The sequence below is a fragment of the Nerophis lumbriciformis genome, linkage group LG01 (assembly GCF_033978685.3).
Source record: "Nerophis lumbriciformis linkage group LG01, RoL_Nlum_v2.1, whole genome shotgun sequence".
NCBI classification, from domain to species: Eukaryota; Metazoa; Chordata; class Actinopteri; order Syngnathiformes; family Syngnathidae; genus Nerophis; species Nerophis lumbriciformis.
The window spans coordinates 17,685,001-17,707,581 of record NC_084548.2 but is presented as its reverse complement, the minus strand read 5'-3'; positions in this window follow the sequence as shown (position 1 = coordinate 17,707,581).

Below are 22,581 nucleotides of genomic sequence, written 5' to 3'. Positions count from 1 at the left end.
TGTGTGTGTTTCATGTTTCCAACACAGGTATGTGGATTTGTGCATTCTTATTATTTTGTGAGAAAACGTTTTTGTTAATGTAATTTAATTTATTATTATTTTTATATGAATGTTACTTCCTCTTCCTTCGGACTTTTGAATGAGAAGGAGCAGATATCACTCCGCCAGAAAGTTGAGACCTGTGTATGTGTGTTTCGTGTTTCCAACACAGGTTGCCAATAAATACTGAACCGACGGCATGGTGAAGTGTCTTTTATTTAAAAAAAATTACACAACGCAGAATAAGACTCACTACGCTGGCACAGGATCTTCGGGTCAGCTGGTCTTTATGTCCTCTGCCCTCATTAGATCCAGGTACGTAGAGTGTTGATTGCCTGCAGCCATGCAGGCGAGTGGACGCGATGTGAGAAGAGTGAGCAGGGGCGTGTCCCGGCGCTTGCTGCAGATGGCATGAGGGATTGGGCATGCGCCGTGACAGTACTGCATTATACGGTTGACTTTGCAAGCATATGCGTTTCTAAGATGGCAGTAGTGTATAGGCTATAACGTGTTGTTGTAGCCAGGAAGTAGACCTTTTGCCAGTATTTTGTTGAGCCCTACAAAGTGTGTTTACTGTAAGTATTGTACTCATACACCAGCTGTTTGATTGTGACGTACATATTAGTTGTATTTTATATTACCAAACTTGGAGGTGGTGGAATCGGCACGTAAAATCGCTAAGGATCATTTTCAGTATGTTTACGGCAAAACCAAAGTAAATTGCCTTCGAACTAGCACGTTATGAAAAGTGGAGGCTTACTGCACTTTAGAGCATATTCCTGAGCCAATAGTGAGTTTGCACTGTCACGTGCAACTAAAGTATCAAAAAGTGACACTGTTTGATTTTATGTGAAACGATTGATTTTATGCGGTAGTACCAATGGACTTGAATCGAATTCGGTACCCATCTGTAGTTACTAAGCAGGCTTTATAATAGTTTTTAATCATATTTATTTTATATTGTTTTTATATTGGTTTTATATGTATTTATTTTGTGTTTTTATTCAGTCATTGGTGGAGCTAAGGATAATATTTTAATATTGTTTTTAATATTGTTGTGCAGCACTTTGGAAACATTTTGTTGTTTAAATGTGCTATATAAATAAAGTGGATTGGATTGGATTGGATTATAGGCCACAGTCATTCCCCTACTAGTGTTCCCCAATACAAAAACATCAAACGATTGTGTTAGAAAATGCATTTGTTCAGCACAGTACCATCTTCTGGTTTGGCACCACTTGCCCTCATGCATGGATGCCACATGGTCTGGTTAATCTGGGATGGAAGGAGCTTGTTTGGGCATTCCAATGCTCATGAGAAGGAACTCAACTCAGTTTTAATGTTTATCACAACGTCTTCATTAAAGAAACATCAATGCAGTGTGCGGCTACACTGCATAAATGATCCATTTAGATTGAAACATCAGCTTTAGGGCAAAGTCGGGGAAGTTTACGTGACGTCATCGCTCTCTGGCATCGCACACTCGGGGGACAGAAGCGGTTTACAAATGTATGGCAGCTATATTTGTGTTTTATTGAGTATAGTAGAGTTATCATACCACAGCTGCAGAGGAGCCTTTCCTCTGAGGCTTTGTTGCGTATAATTTTGCCACAGAGGAGTAGATTTTATAACTCTTATCAAAGACTCAATATGTAGAAGCCCTGAAGCACAAGTGCAGTGTAACATCCCATTAAATGTAATGAATTACCTGCTGCCATGCATAAGCAGTATTCCAGTCGACCTGGTGGGCTAGTGAGACTTTTGGGTTGGTTTATTCCACTCTATCTCAAAGATAGTCATGAACAAGACGGATGAAGATGGTAAATCTTATTGTCATTTCTATTACTTTTTATTGAAAGGCCATACATTTGTCTCTCCCCTGACAATAGGCAGCTCAGTAGTTTAAGGTCTTTTGGGGTGGGCGTCCTTTCCACAGTGTGGTGTGTAATCACAACACAACGCAGCGGGTCATGAAACTGCTCTCCACTATCTCTGAGAAATTTGGTGGCTTTAGTTGTTCTCTTTCTGCAGAGTGGAGGGAAAACTTTAGAGGGTGTTGAGGCTCCATTATCTTTGGTCACAAGGGTGCCATGTACCACAGTACGGGAGAATGGGGTCGGTTGTCATACTTAATCATCCAAACATCTTCCAGTAGTCATTCCTACATTAAATTTAAGGTGTTGGCTTCAAATGTGGATCCTTCTCATTTTCCGGAAACATCAAAGACACTAACCATCAGAGATATGTTTGTAAACACTGTGACAGCCGTCCCCACAGTGTTTACAAACATCTCTCTGATGGTTAGTGTCTATAAGTTAGTGTTATTTTAATAAGAAAAGCCATTTTAATTAAAAAAAATAAAAGGCAAAAATGTAGAACCAAAGTCAAACACATGACTTAACTTTTCAACATACTTAAAAGTCAAACATTAATTTATTTTATTTTATTTATTTTATTTTATTTTATTTATTTTTTTTGTGTCCTGTCCAGCTTCTCAGGCAAATCATATAGTTGATGTAGATGCCCATGTCGGCTGTTCAGATTTACTTTACAAAAGAGAAGTGTAGGATACTTCTCTTTTTGCCTTATTTGTATTTGACTTTATTAAATGTATTTATATTATCATTTAGTGCAGCCGGGCCGGAGCAGGAGGGGATAGAAAGAGAAAAAAAAAGAAGACAGAGGGGGAAATTGTGGGGACAAGAGGGGGATTAGACAGAGAGACAAAAACAACAACAGCAAACAACAACAACAATAGAGCAACATCAGCAAATATGACATGTACAAATATGATGGTAAAAGTAATAGCAAATAAGCAGTTAGCGAAAAAAAAAAAAAATACAGAAATGACAATGAGCATTATTACACAACAAATGGATCAATACAAATACCAATAGAAATAGCGCTATTGATAATGAACAATACCAATAATTTACCTTTATTATCAACAATACAGTTGTTCAAATGCAACAATACATATACGTAATGATAACTTGAGATACGAAAGAATGCAGAAAAATGGAGGGGGAGAAAGAGAAGCAACCTACATTAACCTTGTAGATTGTTATAGTAACAATAGGTTAAGCTTTGTCAGTGTGCCATGTGTTACACCCAGTTTACCCTAGGGCAACAACGTTAATATATGTTTGATGAAACGTCAAACATTAATTTAAAGATAAATCGATCTGTCACGTCAGGTCTCATGTATTGTCATGGTTCCTTATGTTCTGCTTTTGTATGTCTCCCTGAGCGCTTTCCCCTCCTCACCTGTCCCTGATTGGCAGCCTGAGCACACCTGGTCGTGGTTGCCAATCAGGCTGCTATAAATGCCTGCCTCGCCCTCTCCTCAGAGCTCGAGGATTGACTTACTTTACCGACTTTGTTAGCTGCATGCATCTACACGTCCTGTGTTCATAATTAAATGCACATCGTCCTCCTGTCTCCTGCATCTTATGGTCACAATTATGGCAGCCATGCAAGTTTGTGACCGTGGCAACTTAATTAGCACAATCATTAGTCATTTAAATCCAATGTTCTGTTTTTTCCCATTACATATGTAAATATTTTATTCTTACTGTTGTTTTTTGGTTTGATTTAATTTCAACAATATACTGCAGGCCAACAAAACTTGAGCTGGTGGCTGCAAATGACCCCCTGACTTAATCCAAGGTTTAATGAGTGAGGAACATGAACAGAAAAGTAAGTAAGTAAATTATAAAGCGTTTTTTACAGATAAAATCACAAAGTGTTGTACAAAACATAGGTGAAGTAAAACAACAATGCAATTAGAACAACAGGGGCAACATCATGACGAGAATACAAAGTGGATTAAAATTGATAGTTAAAATGTGCATTAACTAAAAGCTTTAGTAAAAAGAGAAGTTTTCAAATGTTTCTTAAAAGTGTCAACACAGTCAAGATTACGGAGGGACTGGTGCAAATTGTTCCAGAGTCTGTGAGCTATAGCCTGAAATGCCAGCTCTCCACAGGTTTTAAAACGAATTTTTGGGATCTTTAGAAGACCCTGGCCTGAAGACCGGAGGCTCCGCCCTGAAGAGTAGGGGCATAGCAAGTTAGTGATGCACTGAGGGGCCCCACCATGCAACGCACGGAATGTCAGGACTACAATTTTAAACTCAATGCAGAATTTAACTGGAAGCCAATGAAGACTGGATCAAATGGGGGTAATATGGGCTGTTCTGGGTGCGCCGGACCGGTCAAAAGTCTGGCAGCCGCATTTTGTACAGTCTGAAGTTTCTTTAGCGTTGACTTGTTGAAAAAAGTGAAAAGAGAATTGCAATAGTCAATAGTCAAAACACATCTCTTAGCCAATCTACTGTATGTGATATGTATGAATATGAAAAGAATACAATAGAATGTACCACTAAGATATCCAGTAGTTTTATGAAGTTATGTTATAATAATGTACAGTATTTACCTTGGAGAGTGGACTTATATGGTATCACCTTCCAGCTCCTTTTCTGTCAAACACACCATCGGTAGCTTCTCCATATTTTCATGAATAAATGTCTGTCGTTTAGATGTCATTTTAACAATCCTGGCTGGATTTGAGTAAGGTGCAGACTAGCAGTGCCGCTTTTCTCACATCGTTTTGCCAAGTTGGTGACCCATTCTGTCATGTTGTTAATGATTTATTTATTATTTATATTGCTTCTTCTCGTGCTGTCCTTCACACTCACTTTCTTTCATACCATGGCTGGAAAACAAAGTCGATCTCTGGCTCTAAGTTAATTCCAGCGAGGAAGACCAGATCTTACGGGGGGCTTAATGTGATAATTACTGTACTAAACCAACTAATGGCGGGATGCTTGTAACTGAAATTGTTGCTTGCAACTTAAAGCATAACAATTAGCCAAGAGACAGCTCTCACCTCACAACACACTAGGGCACTACTATGTTATAGTACCACGTGATACAAATAATACCATAGTATGGTATTATTTGGACTGGACTCTCACACTATTAACGAGATCCACTCGACGTCCATTGCACTGGTCACCCAGGGCGGGAGGTTCCCACATCTGCGATCCCCTTCAAGGTTTCTCATTGTATCCCATTGAGTCAAGTTTTTTCTTGCCCTGATGTGGGATCTGAGCCGAGGATGTCGTTGTGGCTTGTGCAGCCCTTTGAGACACTTGTGATTAAGGGCTATATAAATAAACTTTGAATTACTGATTGATTGATGTTAGTCAATTAAGTGTATTTCTGGTCTTGACGTCCTCGTCCGGACTGAAGGATGCCACAGCAGCGTGGCTGAATCAAAAGAGGTTTTGGCGACGCTTTGCTGAACCAAAAGTTGCTTTATTGCAAGCGAGCGTCATTTAATCAAGTCTGCAGTACCCGGAGGAATCTCAGTCAAAAGTGGAAGATTCCTAACTTGAGAAGCCAAACCATCAGTTTATATATTCCTTCTCCTCTGTCTGGGTGGGTGCTAAGTCCGAACAGCCCCACCTGACCATTCAAGGAGATGTTTGTGTGTAGTGGCTGGAAAACAAAAGATGCATACCATTGACGTTTAAGATAAACATGGAATCTCTACGCCAGAATAGAGCTATAACTTCGGCATTCCGAAGCCTGGTTTTATTGCTTCTTCTCGGGAGACAGCAAAATTCCAGTCCATCTAAGGCTCTTTCTCAACCATTATTTATTCCGACCTGATGGTTCGCTTCCTCCAAGTTGGATATAAACATTCACCATGTGTTGATTAATTATGTCAATTAATTCACTTCATAAATGCCCCATGTGCTCAAAGAAAGCTATGTTTACATTTACATGCACTTCAAAACATTATTAAACAACCCAATAAGTTATATGTACCGTATTTTTCGGACTATAAGTCGCAGTTTTTTTCATAGTTTGGCCGGGGATGCGACTTATACTCAGGAGCGAATTATGTGTGGAATTATTAACACATGACCGTAAAATATCAAATAATATTATTTAGTTCATTCACGTAAGAGACTAGACGTATAAGATTTCATGGGATTTAGCGATTAGGAGTGACAGATTGTTTGGTAAACGTATAGCATGTTCTATATGTTATAGTTATTTGAATGACTCTTACCATAATATGTTACGTTAACATACCAGGCACGTTCTCAGTTGGTTATTTATGCCTCATATAACGTACACTTATTCAGCCTGTTGTTCACTATTTTTTATTTATTTTAAATTGCCTTTCAAATGTCTATTCTTGGTGTTGGGTTTTATCAAATACATTTCCCCCAAAAAATGCGACTTATACTCCAGTGCGACTTATATATGTTTTTCCCTTCTTCATTATGCATTTTCGGCAGGTGCGACTTATACTCCGGTGCGACTTATACTCCGAAAAATACGGTAATGAGTTTTTAACTTACAAAAATAACCCTTTCCAATTGTTACTGCTTCCAATTAATACCCAAGGTTAGGTAAATAAATGCCCTGACTATATAATAATTTACAGTATAAAGTACTGTACAGCATTATAGATAAGTGAAGAATGCACAGGGGCATAGAGTAGACTTGCCATCAACAAGAATGTGAATTTCATGTTAAAGGGGAACATTATCACAATTTCAGAATGGTTAAAACCATTAAAAATCAGTTCCCAGTGGCTTATTATATTTTTCAAAGTTTTTTTCAAAATGTTACCCATCACGCAATATCCCTAAAAAAACCTTCACAGTGCCTGATTTTAACCATCGTTATATACACCCGTCCATTTTCCTATGACGTCACATAGTTAATACAAACAAACATGGCGGAAAGAACAGCAAGATATAGCGACATTAGCTCGGATTCACACTCGGATTTCAGCGGCTTAAGCGATTCAACAGATTACGAATGTATTGAAACGGATGGTTGTAGTGTGGAGGCAGGTAGCGAAAACGAAATTGAAGAAGAAACTGAAGCTATTGAGCCATATCGGTTTGAACCGTATGCAAGCGAAACCGACGAAGACGACACGACAGCAAGCGACACGGGAGAAAGCGAGGACGAATTTGGCGATCGCCTTCTAACCAACGATTGGTATGTGTTTGTTTGGCATTCAAGGAAACTAACAGACGGCGTGGCGCAGTGGAAGAGTGGCCGTGCGTGACCCGAGGGTCCCTGGTTCAATCCCCACCTAGTACCAACCTCGTCATGTCCGTTGTGTCCTGAGCAAGACACTTCACCCTTGCTCCTGATGGGTGCTGGTTAGCGCCTTGCATGGCAGCTCCCTCCATCAGTGTGTGAATGTGTGTGTGAATGGGTAAATGTGGAAGTAGTGTCAAAGCGCTTTGAGTACCTTGAAGGTAGAAAAGCGCTATACAAGTACAACCCATTTATCATTTATTTATTAACAACTATGAACTAGGTTTACAGCATATGAAATACATTTGGCAACAACATGCACTTTGAGAGTGCAGACAGCCCAATTTTCATCAATTAATATATTCTGTAGACATACCCTCAGCCGCGCTCTTTTCCTGAAAGCTGATCTGTCCAGTTTTGGAGTTGATGTCAGCAGGCCAGGGAAGCTAGGGTCAATATTCTTCTCTTGATCATCTTGGGACGATGTGAGCCAAGACATCCAGGGGGTTTAGCTTGCTCGTCTGCGGGAACAAACTGCCGCCATTGCTTGCCGTGCTACCAAGGTTCTTTGTCCCTGAATTGCTCACACACTCCGGCAGATTCAATGGGGGTCTGGCGGCAGATTTCTTTTTACTTTATCGTTGGAAATGCATCTGCTTTGAGTGTCGCAGGATATCCACACATTCTTGCCATCTCTGTCGTAGCATAGCTTTCGTCGGTAAAGTGTGCGGAACAAACGTCCAATTTCTTGCCACTTTCGCATCTTTGGGCCACTGGTGCAACTTGAATCCGTCCCTGTTCGTGTTGTTACACCCTCCGACAACACACCGACGAGGCATGATGTCTCCAAGGTACGGAAAACAGTCGAAAAAACGGAAAATAACAGAGCTGATTTGACTCGGTGTTTGAGAAAAAGGCGGATTGCTTCCCGATGTGACGCCACGTTGTGACGTCATCGCTCCGAGAGCGAATATTAGAAAGGCGTTTAATTTGCCAAAATTCACCCATTTAGAGTTTGGAAATCGGTTAAAAAAATATATGGTCTTTTTTCTGCAACATCAAGGTATATATTGACGCTTACATAGGTCTGGTGATAATGTTCCCCTTTAATGATTGCTGCATATATGTTGGCAAGCAACAATTTATTGATTGTTAATTTTGGCACTTGGTAAAAACGGAACGCACTTTAAGTAGGACAGGCTATGCTCTAACATTCTGAGAGATTCCTTCACATTTCTTTTGTCTGAGACGCCATGGAGAAGTATTGCAATTTCCGCCTGCAGCGTGACCGCAGATACGAGCACCTTTTTTTTTCTTTCCAAGAGGTGACAAAACAAGAATCTCTTATCGGGTCGTCTTTTTGACATCCCTCATTTTTTTTTGGGCGAAGGAGAATTATGGGGCTGCGAGCAATCCGAGAGAGCAGAGATGCATGGATACAATCACAGCAGCTGTAATTTGGAGCATGCATTATTCAATAGCGCTTTAAGATCTGTGAGGCTTTGAGATTATTTACACTTTGAAGAGCGCTGGCGGGGCAATTGCACACATGTCCTGCAGAACCCTGTGGTAATATCTCAGTTTGGTATAAATTTAGTAAATGCTAGTTTATGTAATCTATGTTCTCTGTGATATTGTCTTGAATTTTGACCATTTTACCTTTCTATGCCAAAGGTGGGTCATAATTGCATTTGGTCACTGATTGATTATATTTGATTCCTGTGAATTATTGTGTTTTGTGTGTAAACTGTGAATGCAATTTGCTTCGCTATTTATTTCGACATGATAGTAGTTATGTGGAGTCGCTTCCCAGAAAATAAAACAATCTTGCAGAGGTGGGTAGAGTAGCCAAAAATTTTAAAGAGTACTGTAGCAAAAGTAAAAAGTAGTGACATGGTAAGTAAGTGGAAGTGGAAGTATTTTAGGCTGAAATGTGAACATTGTACTGACAGATTACTTATGAATGTTAATTTTCCTAGTTTGTAAGTAAACATTGAAAATGTTTGCTGCCTCGTTGGCGTCATGTCACCTTTTACGGTGTGTTGTACAAATGTGGTCATGTGACTGCCAGGCATCGTTTGATTAGGGGAAATGCAGTCAAACGTTACTAGTGCTTAGAGAAGGGGTGTTAAATGTACGGCCCGAGGGCCGGATCAGGCCCGCAAACAGGTTTTATTCGTCCCGCGAGATGAGTTTTCTAAGTATGACAATTAACCTGACATTTTTGAATGAAAGAAACAGCTTTTCTAAATGTGTCCACTGTGTCCAATACCAATTATTTGTATCTTTGTAGATGATGCTACTTAAGTACAAAATAAACCACATGATGTCCAAATGATCAAACTACATGAATAACATACTGTAATTTGATTTTGTTATAATTTGTTTTATCTTGATAGATTGAAAATTAACACCAATGAGTTGACTCATGAACATTATCATCAGAAAATATAAATAACCAGAAATAAAGATAGGATACTATTAAGCGCAACATCTAAGTGTAAAAAAAACAACAACATTATGATTTGTAGAATTTCAGAATGTGCTTGTTCTACTTTTAAACAACGAAAACAAGCCGAAGTTGTCTTTATTTTTAAGTTATCGTGCTGTGATTTTACCAGTCCGGCCCACATGGGAGTAGATTTTTCTCCATGTGGCCCCCGATCTAAAATAAGTTTGACACCCCTGGCTTAGAGATTGGATTGGTGAAACACAATTATGTGGACAGCCCCTGCTGGAAAAAGTATTTGACAATTCTAAATCATTTACACATACAAGCAGTAGGGCTGCAACTAACCATTATTTCGATTGTCTTTTAGTCAAAGGTCATCTTAACGTTTGGTCTGATAATAAAGCGTACACATATTTAATGGCTCTAATTTTTCATCGTCTTCTAAATGCAGCTTAAGTTAATTTAGGCATGTGCATACTAATGACAAAGATGACTAATTAATTCATAAATATTTATTTATACTGTAACTGTGCTGCTCATGCAGTTGTTACAACAATTAAAATGACTATTAAAATGTTGTTCATTGGGAGAAAAAAAAGGAAATGCAAATTGCTTAAAAAAACAAACAATTAACCTTGTTTATGTATTTTAAAAAACAGTTAAAATAACAGCAATGAAAATAAACAACAAAACAGAATTTAACTTCCTCAAAAAGAAAATAATCATTTTGTGATGTTTAAAAAGCTGCACACTGGTATATTAACTCTTGGCAGTTTTAGCACTCTAATAGACTCAATATGTAGAATTGTATCTCCGATTAATTATTAAAATGTTGGCTATTTAGTAGATTGTATGTTTAATCTTATGATACCTTTGCATTGGTGCCTGTCTGTCTTTCTTTGTGTGCTTAAGTGTTTGTGCGCGTGTGGGTCAGTTCGCGTTTAGTTATTGTGCACATTTTTACAGCATTGCAAATTGACGCTGTTTTAAAAAGTACTCAAATTGATGTAGACAAAGTTTAGCTGGCTGACTTTGGCTAAAATGATAGTTAGTTTCTTTGTCTTACACTTGTTAGCTGGCTGGCGATGCATAAGCACACACTCTCCAGTCACGTATCACCGGTTAGAGTCTCCGCCCTGAGACCGGTAGGTTGTGAGTTCAAACCCCGGCTGGGTCACACCAAAGACTATAAAACTGGGACCCATAACCTCCCTGCTTGGCACTCAGCATTAAGGGTTGGAATTGGGGGTTAAATCACCAAAAATTATTCCTGGGCGCGGCCACCACTGCTGCCCACTGCTCCCCTCACCTTCCCGGCGGGTGATCAATTGTGATGGGTCAAATGCAGAGAATAATTTTGCCACACCTAGTGTGTGTGTGACAATCATTGGTACTTACTTAATTACTTACTATAATAACAAGGTCCGCTTTGCAAACTGTGCAAGGTATTCATGTTTTTAACAAGAATAACAGGAAATGTTTTTACACTTTACATGTTATCACAGGCCATGTTTTTGCGAGTGGCGGTAATGACCCACTTCCGCCCGGAAAAACAAATATTTGTTGACAAATATAATTATCGGCGACAAATTATAATGTCCACAATGTCGACTAATCGTTGCAGTCCTAACAAGCAGTAATCAATAGATTATAAATACAAATAATTATGTTGAAATAATGAAGAATGAAAACTCAACGTCACAGGGTAAAAGTGTTTTTTCATCACATTAATACAGTAACACATAATTGAACATGATTTGTAAATAGAAAAGTTTGTACAGTTTATTTTGTCGTAAGAAACAATGTAAATATGACTTATAGCCTTGACAAAAATTCACATTTTAGTAAAAATTCATACACTTAGAATACAATACAAAGTGACTACAATATACTGTAATGTATATCAAGCAAACATAACAAAGGGATGACCGACAAAGGGATCATCTTTTCATTTGATACACACACACACACACACACATTGTCACGAGCCTTGTGGCGCACTCAGAATTTGAAATCACAAAACTCCTTGACTTCAACAGCCAAGTCGCTATAATTATTAGGAATGATAAATAATTTAAATCCACTTTAAGTTGTCTTTGTCATGACTTGGTCCTTGGTGTTTGCTTTTCCGGAAGGCAACGGAAAGTTGGCTCGGGCGAGACGGGAATGTGAGTACATATTTTATTTTTACAATAACAAAAAGAACAAACTAAAGGCGCGCACAATGGAGGAGAAGAAACTATGAAACCAAAAAGACTGTAGCACAAAGGCAATTAACTAAGAACACGAAACATAACACTTACTGTGGCATGGGACTGTGAACATGGCTTGAAAAGATAAAGAGCGTGCAGAGCATAAATGTGGATGTCGCCAGGCTGACCAACAGAAAAAGAAAAGCTTAAATAACCCAGACATGATTAACGAAAACAGGTGCGTGACTCAAAACGTGAAACAGGTGCGTGACGTGACAGGTGAAAACTAATGAGTTGCTATGGAAACAAAACAAGGGAGTGAACAACCAGAAACTAAAGAGTCCAATAACTAAACAAAACAAAACATGACTAAAACAAAACATGATTACACAGACATGACAGTCTTCGTGTGGAAGAAAGGGAGAGGAGGCAGTGTTGACAACGCTGTGGACACTTCTTGAATTTTTGAAAGTGCCCATCGCGTGTCTATTGCCTTCTAAAATAGAGCTAGAAAAACTACAACAATGCAGTAAAAACTCTAAAAAAAAAAATTAAAAAAAAAGCAGGCACGTAATTGGTTGATGAAACATTCGCACACTGAGACAAAGTTTTTACAACAAAACACATTGTTATTGTTTTATTGTTCGTGAATCCTAAAGTTTGTTCGAGAGAATTGTAAATTGATGTTCCATGATACTCACGTAAAAGTAAAAAGAATGTTACATAAAACTACTAACTACTAAGCCATATTATGATTTTTTTTCAATATTTAAAACACTTCCTGGTGGTCTACACAACATGTAATGGTAATTATTTGGACATAAGTTTGCATAGATCAATATTTTTAACCATTGGGTTAGATTGTTGGCCGCCAAAAATTATGTTTCTCATCTGTGGTCCGTATGGGTCTTAGCAGTATTCAGTTGTAATACAATTTTCCTCCACTTGTGGCAGTAATGACAATCTCAAACAAACAGGTCTGGAGCAAAAATTATGACTAAAGGGGTGAAGCTGTATTTTTATTTGCACTTTAATTTTATTGATAGTTTAGTTAAGAGACTTAGACTTCCTTTATCGTCATTCAAATTTGAACTTTACAGGACAGATAAGAACAACATTTTGTTGCATTAGCTTGTTGTAGGGCAGGATAAAAGAGTGATATAAATAAATAGATTTACTGTACAGATAAATATATTACACATTTGCATATGCAGCCACATTTATGGATGTATGTTATATTGTCTTTAAATTCCAGCAAGTTAATCCGTTTTTGGGGGGAATTGAGGGGATTATAATGATGCGTTCAAAAACATAATCATTATTGAGTTTTCATATATTTTAGCGCCACATAAATGTATGTAAATTATTTTTTTGTGGTATTATGAGTTAATTATGCAGTATATTTCGTTGGTACCTATTTTTCTAATCAGCCTGACCTAAGCCTAAGGTTTATGTGCTAATAAGTAATAATCTTTGTGATTAAAACATGGTTTAATATAATTTGACAAGGTTGTAAACTCTAAATAGGTTAGACATAATTATGGATTATTACCAAACTCAAGAGTCAGATTACTAATTCAGTGTTAATATTTGAGTGGGTCCCGAGCCCTTTTGTAGAAGAAAAGTTTGGCCCTAAGGACAAAAAGGTTATGAACCCCAATTATAGATTGTTTTACAGACCATCTCTGACTGTCTCTTCCGAATGTGCCATCTTACTTACGTGCAAAATCTGTCCTCTAGGCCTCCGTAATTTGAGTTCAAATTTTCGGGACTTATGGGGATCCCAAATACACAAAAAAAAGGTACCAACAGGCAAGAAAGGGCACTCCAGAGACCCAAAAACTCTATATAAACGTACGGCCCGTGAACAGGTTTTATCCGGCCCGCGTGATGAGTTTGCCAAGTATAAAAATGAGCTGCTTTTTTTTTTTTTTGAACGAAACTGCTGTTCTAAATGTGTCCACTGGATGTCACAATAGCAATTCTGTTAGGCAAGAAAACGGTTTATACCGGGGCCAAGCAAGAGGTACACAGTAAAGGGTGACTGTGGCTCCTCCTCTTTGACCCACTGAAAACTTAAAACCTGCCATTGTATGTCTTCTGCTTCGAACACGTCGTTATTTCAATCAATCAATCAATCAATGTTTATTTATATAGCCCTAAATCACAAGTGTCTCAAAGGGCTGCACAAGCCACAACGACATCCTCGGTACAGACCCCACATAAGGGCAAGGAAAAAACTCACCCCAGTGGGACGTCGATGTGAATGACTATGACAAAACCTTGGAGAGGACCGCATATGTGGGTAACCCCCCCCCCTCTAGGGGTTATTTGGCACCTTGGTTGCCCCAAAATGTCTCAGTCAAACACGAGAAAAGTGAACTTAACCCTTTTGAACAGTTTTTACCTCCGTTTCTTACGGTTTGTAGAGCAGTGTTTTTCAACCTTTTTAGAGCCAAGGCATATTTTTTGAGTTGAAAAAATCCGGAGGCACACCACCAGCAGAAGTCATTTAAAAAAAACGAAACTCAGTTAACAATAAAAAGTTGTCGCAATTGTTGGATATGACTTTAAAGCATAACCAAGCATGCATCAATATAGCTCTTGTCTCAAAGTAGGTGTACTGTCACCACCTGTCACATCACGCCGTGACTTATTTGGAGTTTTTTGCTTTTTTCCTGTGTTGTGTTTTAGTTCTTGTCTTGCGCTCCTATTTTGGTGGCTTTTTCTCTTGTTTTGTTATTTTCCTGTAGCAGTTTCATGACTTCCTTTGAGCGAAATTTCCCGCATCTACTTTGTTTTAGCAATGAATAATATTTCAGTTGTTTTTATCCTTCTTTGTGGGGACATTGTTGATTGTCATGTCATATTTCAGATGTACATTGTGGACACCGTCTTTGCTCCATAGTAAGTCTTTGCTGTCGTCCAGCATTCTGTTTTTGTTTACTGTGTAGCCAGTTCAGTTTTAGTTTTGTTCTGCATAGCCTTCCCTAAGCTTCAATGCCTTTTCATAGGGGCACTCACCTTTTGTTTATTTTTGGTTTAAGCATTAGACACCTTTTTACCTTCACCCTGCCTACCGCTGTTTCCGACATCTACAAAGCAATTAGCTACCGGCTGCCACCTACTGATATGGAAGAGTATTACACGGTTACTCTGCCGCGCTCTAGACAGCAGCGACACTCAACAACAACACATCATTTGCAGACTATAATTACTGGTTTGCAAAACATATTTTTAACCCAAATAGGTGAAATTAGCTCATCTCCCGCGGCACAACAGACTGTATCTCACGGCACACTAGTGTCCCGCGGCACAGTGGTTGAAAAACACTGTGTTAGACTGTGGAACCATTGGCACACGTGTGTATGTCAGAAACTGACATTGAGCTTTATGTTTTATTGTATTGTTTTTACTGTTTTGTAATGTGTTTTTATGTGTGTAATGGATCTCTAAGGTCTGCAATAAAGATTGATTGATTAGCTCCGGATTGATACGTGGACATGACAAAGGAGGTATTTGATACCTAGAAGAGTTTACATGTTGTGTTTTTTGTTCAATCCCAGAAAGACTGTGACTTAAAGTTTCATCCTGGCTTCGTAGATACATTGAGATGAAGTCTAAGCTCATTGTTGTTTTGAAACTGCACCAATTTCCTCAGAATTGTCAACAAATTTGAAGTGTTGTGTCCGGAGGATTATTTGTGATTTGTACGTTTTTTAGAATCAATCTATCTATCAATGTTTATTTATATAGCCCTAAATCACAAGTGTCTCAAAGGGCTGCACAAGCCACAACGACATCCTCGGTACAAAGTCCACATAAGGGCAAGGAAAAACTCACCCCAGTGGGACGTCGATGTGAATGACTATGAGAAACCTTGGAGAGGACCGCATATGTGGGTAAGCCCCCCCTCTAGGGGAGACCGAATGCAATGGATGTCGAGTGGGTCTGACATAATATTGTGAGAGTCCAGTCCATAGTGGATCCAACATAATAGTAAGAGTCCAGTCCATAGTGGGGCCAGCAGGACACCATCCCGAGCGGAGACGGGTCAGCAGCGCAGAGATGTTCCCAGCCGATGCACAGGCGAGCGGTCCACCCCGGGTCCCGACTCTGGACAGCCAGCACTTCATCCATGGCCACCGGACCTGTCCCAGGAAGTGGGTCAAATAAACATGTTGTTTGTTTTATCCCACTTACACGCCGTAATAGTTCCTCTAATGTTATTTCATCAAAAAGAGAGAGACTATTTTGTATTGCAGTATCCGTCGTAGATACAGTTGTATCTGTGTTAATAGAACCCAGTTGTAGCTGGGATGCGTTGTCTTTAATCTCCTTTCTAATGAGTTAAATTTTCTTATTAAAGAAATTCATAAAGTCATCTGCCGAGTGGGTGGAGCTATTGGGAAGAGTCCCTTGTTGGGTTAGCAATGCTACTGTACTAAACAAAAATTTAGGGTCGTTTTTGTTGAGGCGGATGAGATTTGAGTAATATTTAGCTTTAGCTAAGGTAAGCATGCGTTTATACGATATTAAACTATCACTCCATGCTTGATGGAAAACCTCAAACTTGGTGGCGCGCCATTTGCGTTCCAACTTTTTACATGATAATTTATGAGCTCTGGTTTTTTCTGTAAACCATGGGGTGCGCCTTTTAGGGGCCCTTTTTTGTTTTAGTGGTGCTATACTATCAATGGTTTCGCGCAGGGCATTGTCAAAGTTGTTAGTGAGGTTATCAATAGAGCCGACATAATTTGGGAATGGTGCCATGTTCTATTTTTGGCCAAAGAAAACAACCTGACGTTGCCTTTATATTTAAGTTATCGTGACATGATTTTACCATTTGGGAAAAAGGTTTTCCTCCATGTGGTCGCTGAGCTAAAATTACTTAGACACCCCTGCTCTACATGTATCCAAGCCATGATGTTTTCATCATACGTCCCTCTGAAGATGTTAAAAACTGGTTAGTCTGGTGTCCACCTGAAGACGACAGAAGTCACTTTTGCTGTATACTTATGAGTTATCAGACTATTTTTGCAATCATGTCTCTGTGTCCAAAGCCTTACGTTTATTATAGTAATAGTGATGGCAGGCAGTGACGACTCCCATGCATGCTGTCACTGAGCTCGGCCCACGCACTGTGATGCCGCTCCAACACACACATTGTGTCGTCGAAGGGTGTGTGCCCGGATCTATTTTTTTCCCCAGCTATAGGCCTTCTCTCCAAATTAAACTCAAGTTCCCTCTTGTCTTTCTTTTTGCCAAATCTTCCTCATGCCGTCTTCATCTGTTCTCCGCCTGTGTCAGAGTGCAGGGTGTGATGCCCGGGCTGTGTAGCTGCAAGCATAAACATCTCTCCATCTCCACATGAAGACAAACAAGGGGGCATTATCAGGCGGAGGGATAAATCCCCCCATTCAGTCTTCAACTATAAATAACCTCCTCGCACCTCCTCATTGGCATTCATGAGGTGAAATAACAGTGTATGGAAAAAGAACCCCATTGCCTGTTTGGTGTCTTATTTGCTTAATAAAACATCACGACATTGAATTTATCACTTTTTCCCACAGTCTGGGAACTCATCCTCCGCACGATTTATATCTTTTTTTCTGCTAGGTAGCGTTACTAAAACGTTTTGTTCAACAAACAACACAGTGGTATATTTAGCAGCTAAGTAATCTATAGTTTTGTAGGACAACAGAGGTATTGTACATTAGTTGGACAACAATGTTGAGGATGCTTATGTCTCTACACCAGTGGTTCTTAACCTTGTTGGAGGTACCGAACCCCACCAGTTTCATATGCGCATTCACCGAACCCGAACCGTAATCATAAAATGATGTTGTTGTATTAAAGAAATACTAATAAAGATATATTTTACAAACGGAAAGTTACAGGAATGTACACATAATCCCATGTTTACATCTCATTGTGCAACATGTGAATATTTAAGTGGGAACTAAATGCGATATCTGAAAGGGGTACACATTATTTCTAAAGTAGGTGTCAGGCTTGCCCCTGACAGTTTGGTTGTGTTTTAGTTTTTCCTCTGTGTGTAGTATTTCCTGTCAGCGCTCTTGTTTTGGTTCTGTTTCCTGTTTGTCTCCCTGAGTGCTATGTCCCCTCAGCTGTGGCTGATTGGCACCTGGCCACACCTGGTGTCAATCAGTCAGCTGCTATTTAAACCTGCCTTCCCCTCCAGTCCGATCAGAAATTGCGCCACCCTGCTTCACCTTGTATGGTCCGATGAACCTAGGTGCCAGTTTCTTAGACTCTCCTGGCAGTGTAATGTCTTTAGATGATAGCCAAACCTTCTGGCCGGGTTTGTAGTCGGGAGCTGGTCTGCGATGGCGATTTGCCATGATCTGGTTCCGACTGGCCGTGCGAGACAAGGCGGCACGGGTATCATGCCACACACTGTGCACACGGCGCAGGAAGGTAGTCACGGAGGGGACAGTGGACTCGACCTCTTGAGAGGAGAAGATGGGAGGTTGGAAACCATGCACCACATGAAAAGGAGACAAGCCAGTAGATGAACAGATTAGGGTGTTACGGGCATCCTCCCGTCCATGGTCGCACATCGCTCTGGACTTTTTCACAGGTCTACCCATCTCCAGGGGCTTTTCTGTCATCCTCACTAGAGGAGACAGATTCTCTAAATTCACACACTTTGTCCATTTCGCAGACTTCCCTCCTCCCTGGAGACCGCCAAGCTTCTGGTCACCCGTGTGGTTCGACTTCACGGGATCCCCATGGATGTGGTGTCAGACAGAGGTCCTCAATTTTCATCCGCTACATGGAGATCCTTCTGCAACTTGTTAGGGGCCACTGTAATCATGTCATCAGGGTACCACCCACAATCTAATGGACAGTTGGAAAGAGACAACCAGGACTTAGGGGCGGCTCTGAGATGTGTTTGTCACCAGCATCCATCACTGTGGTCTACCTATCTCCCATGGGTGGAGTATGCCCGTAACACCCTCATCTGTTCATCTACTGGCCTGTCTCCTTTTCATGTGGTGCATGGTTTCCAACCTCCCATCTTCTCCTCTCAAGAGGTCGAGTCCACTGTCCCCTCCGTGACTACCTTCCTGCGCCGTGTGCACCGTGTGTGGCGTGATACCCGTGCCGCCTTGTCTCGCGCGGCCAGTCGAAACCAGATCATGGCAAATCGCCATCGCAGACCAGCTCCCGACTACAAACCCGGCCAGAAGGTTTGGCTATCATCTAAAGACATTACACTGCCAGGAGAGTCTAAGAAACTGGCACCTAGGTTCATCGGACCATACGAGGTGAAGCAGATGATCACTCCCGTCACAGCTCGACTCAAGGTACCCAAGTCTTTTAAGTCTTATCCGGTCTACCATGTCTCCCGCCTAAAGCCTGTTGAGTCGAGCGACCTTAGCCCTCCACCAGTGTCTCCCCTAGCTCCTCAGCAGGTGGAGGGTCATCCAGCCTATACCGTCAACACCATTCTGGACGCCAGGAAGCGGGGCAGGGGGGTGAATTTTCTGATCGGACTAGAGGGGAAGGCAGGTTTAAATAGCAGCTGGCTGATTGACACCAGGTGTGGCCAGGTGCCAATCAGCCACAGCTGAGGGGACACAGCACTCAGGGAGACAAACAGGAAACAGAACCAAAACAAGAGCACTGACAGGAAATACTACACACAGAGGAAAAAATAAAACACAATCAAACTGTCAGGGGCAAGCCTGACAGTAGGACTCCCACCCAGACATATAATACTAGTACACAGCTCATGAAAAACAATATGTTATAGTCTTTCTAAGTGGGCCAAAACACTTATTTTAGAAAATAATCTCATGGAAATGACTGCTGTCATTTGATTATAATAATAAAACATTGAACTTGTTATTTAGTCAGGTTTGGGACAGGTGTGCTGCAGGTGTGACCACAGTGTATGTGCACGTCTGACATCACTCACATGCACTCCACCGAATGCTCAAGGAGTTTTTGCGTTTGCTCACACATATGGAAAATTAGAGGGAACATTGTTTGGGGGTATCCATAATACGCCGACAGGGAGAAGTTTTTATTTACACGATGAGTCGGGCATGTCTTGACCTCTGCGGCAAAGGCTCTGTCGAACCCCTGAGGTCGACTCACCGAACCCCTAGGGTTCGATCGAACCCAGGTTAAGAACCACTGCTCTACACATTGGATCGTGGGGGCGGAGGTGGAGACGGAAAATGGTGAGAAAACATTGGTGAAGACAAATCTGTGGTAAGTCGTTGATAGTGTGGATCCAAAGTACAGCCAAACAAATAGTTATGGTATTAACTTACATACAACATGCATTAAGTTACAATATGGTACATCACATCCGCCCTGAGATCAGTAGGTCATGAGTTCAAACCCCGGCCGGGTCATACCAGAGACTTTAAAAATGGGACCCATTACCTCCCTGTTTGGCACTCAGCATCATGGGTTGGAATTGGGGGTTAAATCACCAAACTGATTCCCGAGCGCAGCCACCCATGCTGCTCACTGCTCCCCTCACCTCCCAGGGGGTGGAACAAGGGGATGGGTCAAATGCAGAGGGTAATTTTTACCACACCTAGTGTGTGTGTGACTATCAGTGGTACTTTAACTTTAACTTTACAGTTTCTCTTTACATGTCTGAAAAGGAGTAGGAAGAAGCAGAGTCTATTTTATCCTACTTTGTTCCTTTTCAATAGCAATTTCTAACACGTTTTTTTCACATCCAGGGCTCAATTTGTAAAACAATTAAATAAACTAGATGAGGCAATTGCTGAAGGAATGCTCCAATGCTGAAGTTGAACTGAAATGCTGACAGAATGTAGTATGAATGTAAGAATAGTTTGAATGTTGGAATGGTTTGTATCGGATGAAAAATGGGGGAGTTGTGGAACTTTGAAAAATGTCCCATTCATTTCAATGGGAATTTCATGGAAATTTGGAAATTTCAGGAAAAGCGAGATCTTTTTTTAAATGTTAAAAAATCTGAATGTTCTGAAAGACATGGTTGGCTAAATGGTTGGTGTTGGAATTTTTCAAATCGGTCGATTTTTCCTGTTCAAAAAACAACTTAGTTTTTTATCCTGATTAAGAGGAATGTTTTAACGGTGGAATGGTTGAAGTGGGTTGAAAAATGTGGGTGAAAAAAGGTGAAAAAACTTCTGGGAATTCCTGGAATGTTTTAGAACTTGGAAAAATGATAGTTTAAATGTGCAGGATGAGTGGAATATGTTCAAGGTGGAATGGTTTGAATCGGTTGAAAAATGGCCAATTCATTTTGAATTGGAAAAATGTCCCGGAAAACCTTGAATTCTGAGAAATCTGGGAATTGTCGGAATTTGTCACGGGAAAGCCCGCGATTTCCGAATTGGCTGAACAGTTTGAAGTTGGAACGGTTTGATTTTGGTACATCACATATTTACATTTTCTCACTACAACATGTCTGAAAAGAGTAGGGAGAAGCAGAGCCTATTTTATCCTACTTTGTTTTTAATAACAATTTCTAACTCATTTGTTTTCACATCCAGGGCTCAATTTGTAACACAAACAATTGAATAAACTAGATGAGGAAATTCCTGAAGGAATTGCATGTGAATGCTCCAATGCTGAAGTTGAACTGAAATGCTGACATAATGTAGTATGAATGTAAAAATAGTTTAGATGTTGGAATTGTTTGAATCGGATGAAAAATATGGGAGTTGTGGAACTTTGAAAAATTTCCCATTCATTTCAATGGGAATTTCATGGAAATTTGGGAATTTCGGGAAAAGCGGGAATTTTTTTCAAAATTTAAAAAAATGTGAATTTTCTTAAATGGTTAGTGTTGGAATTTTTCAAATCGGTCGAGAAATGTTGAAGTAGTAACATTTTTAATTGAGAAATTATATTACGGAATTCCTGGAATTTCGGGAAAACCGGCAATTTTTCCGGTTCAAAAAACAACTTTTTTTTATCCTGATTAAGAGGAATGTTTTGACGGTGGAACAATTGAAGTGAGTTGAAAAATGTGGGTAAAAAAGGGTGGAAAAAGGGGTTGAAAAAACGGGAATTCTGGGAATTCCTGGAATTTTTTAGAATTTGGAAAAATCATAGTTTGAAAGTGCAGGATGAGTGGAATATATTGAAAGTGGAATGGTTTGAATCGGTTGAAAAATGGCCAAATCGTTTCGAATGGGAAAAATGTCCCGGAAAACCTGGAATCTTGAGAATTTTTGGAATTTGTCATGGGAAAGCCCGTGATTCCCGAATAGGCTGAACAATTTGAAGTTGGAACGGTTTGAATCACATGAAAAATGTGCAAGGTAGAGCGCGCCAAAATCTGGAAAAGAAGAAGTAGTAGAATAATAATAGATAGATGAATGTTGGTGCAGAAAACCATATCAATCAATGAATCAATCAATATTTACTTATATAGCCCTAAATCACGAGTGTCTCAAAGGGCTGCACAAGCCACAACGACATCCTCGGCTCAGATCCCACATTAGGGCAAGGAAAAACTCAACCCAATAGTATGTGTGAATGCGCCAAAGCATTCACACATACCATTGGGTTGAATAACTAACCAGCAATGTTTTCGCCAATAAATAGCTGTTTTTACGTTGTGATTCACATAATGAGATGAATGTGATTATCACATTTTTTAATAAGGTTCATAAGGTTTATCCGGATTCTTCTTTCTTGTACTTTGTAGACAAAAAATTAGCTCTCAGGTAATATTTTATATTTGTATATTCTTTTGTTGGGAAGAACTGTTGTCCCTTATAGTTTAATTAGTATATCATTTTAGCTGTTTTCAAATACACTAAATCATTTATTTTT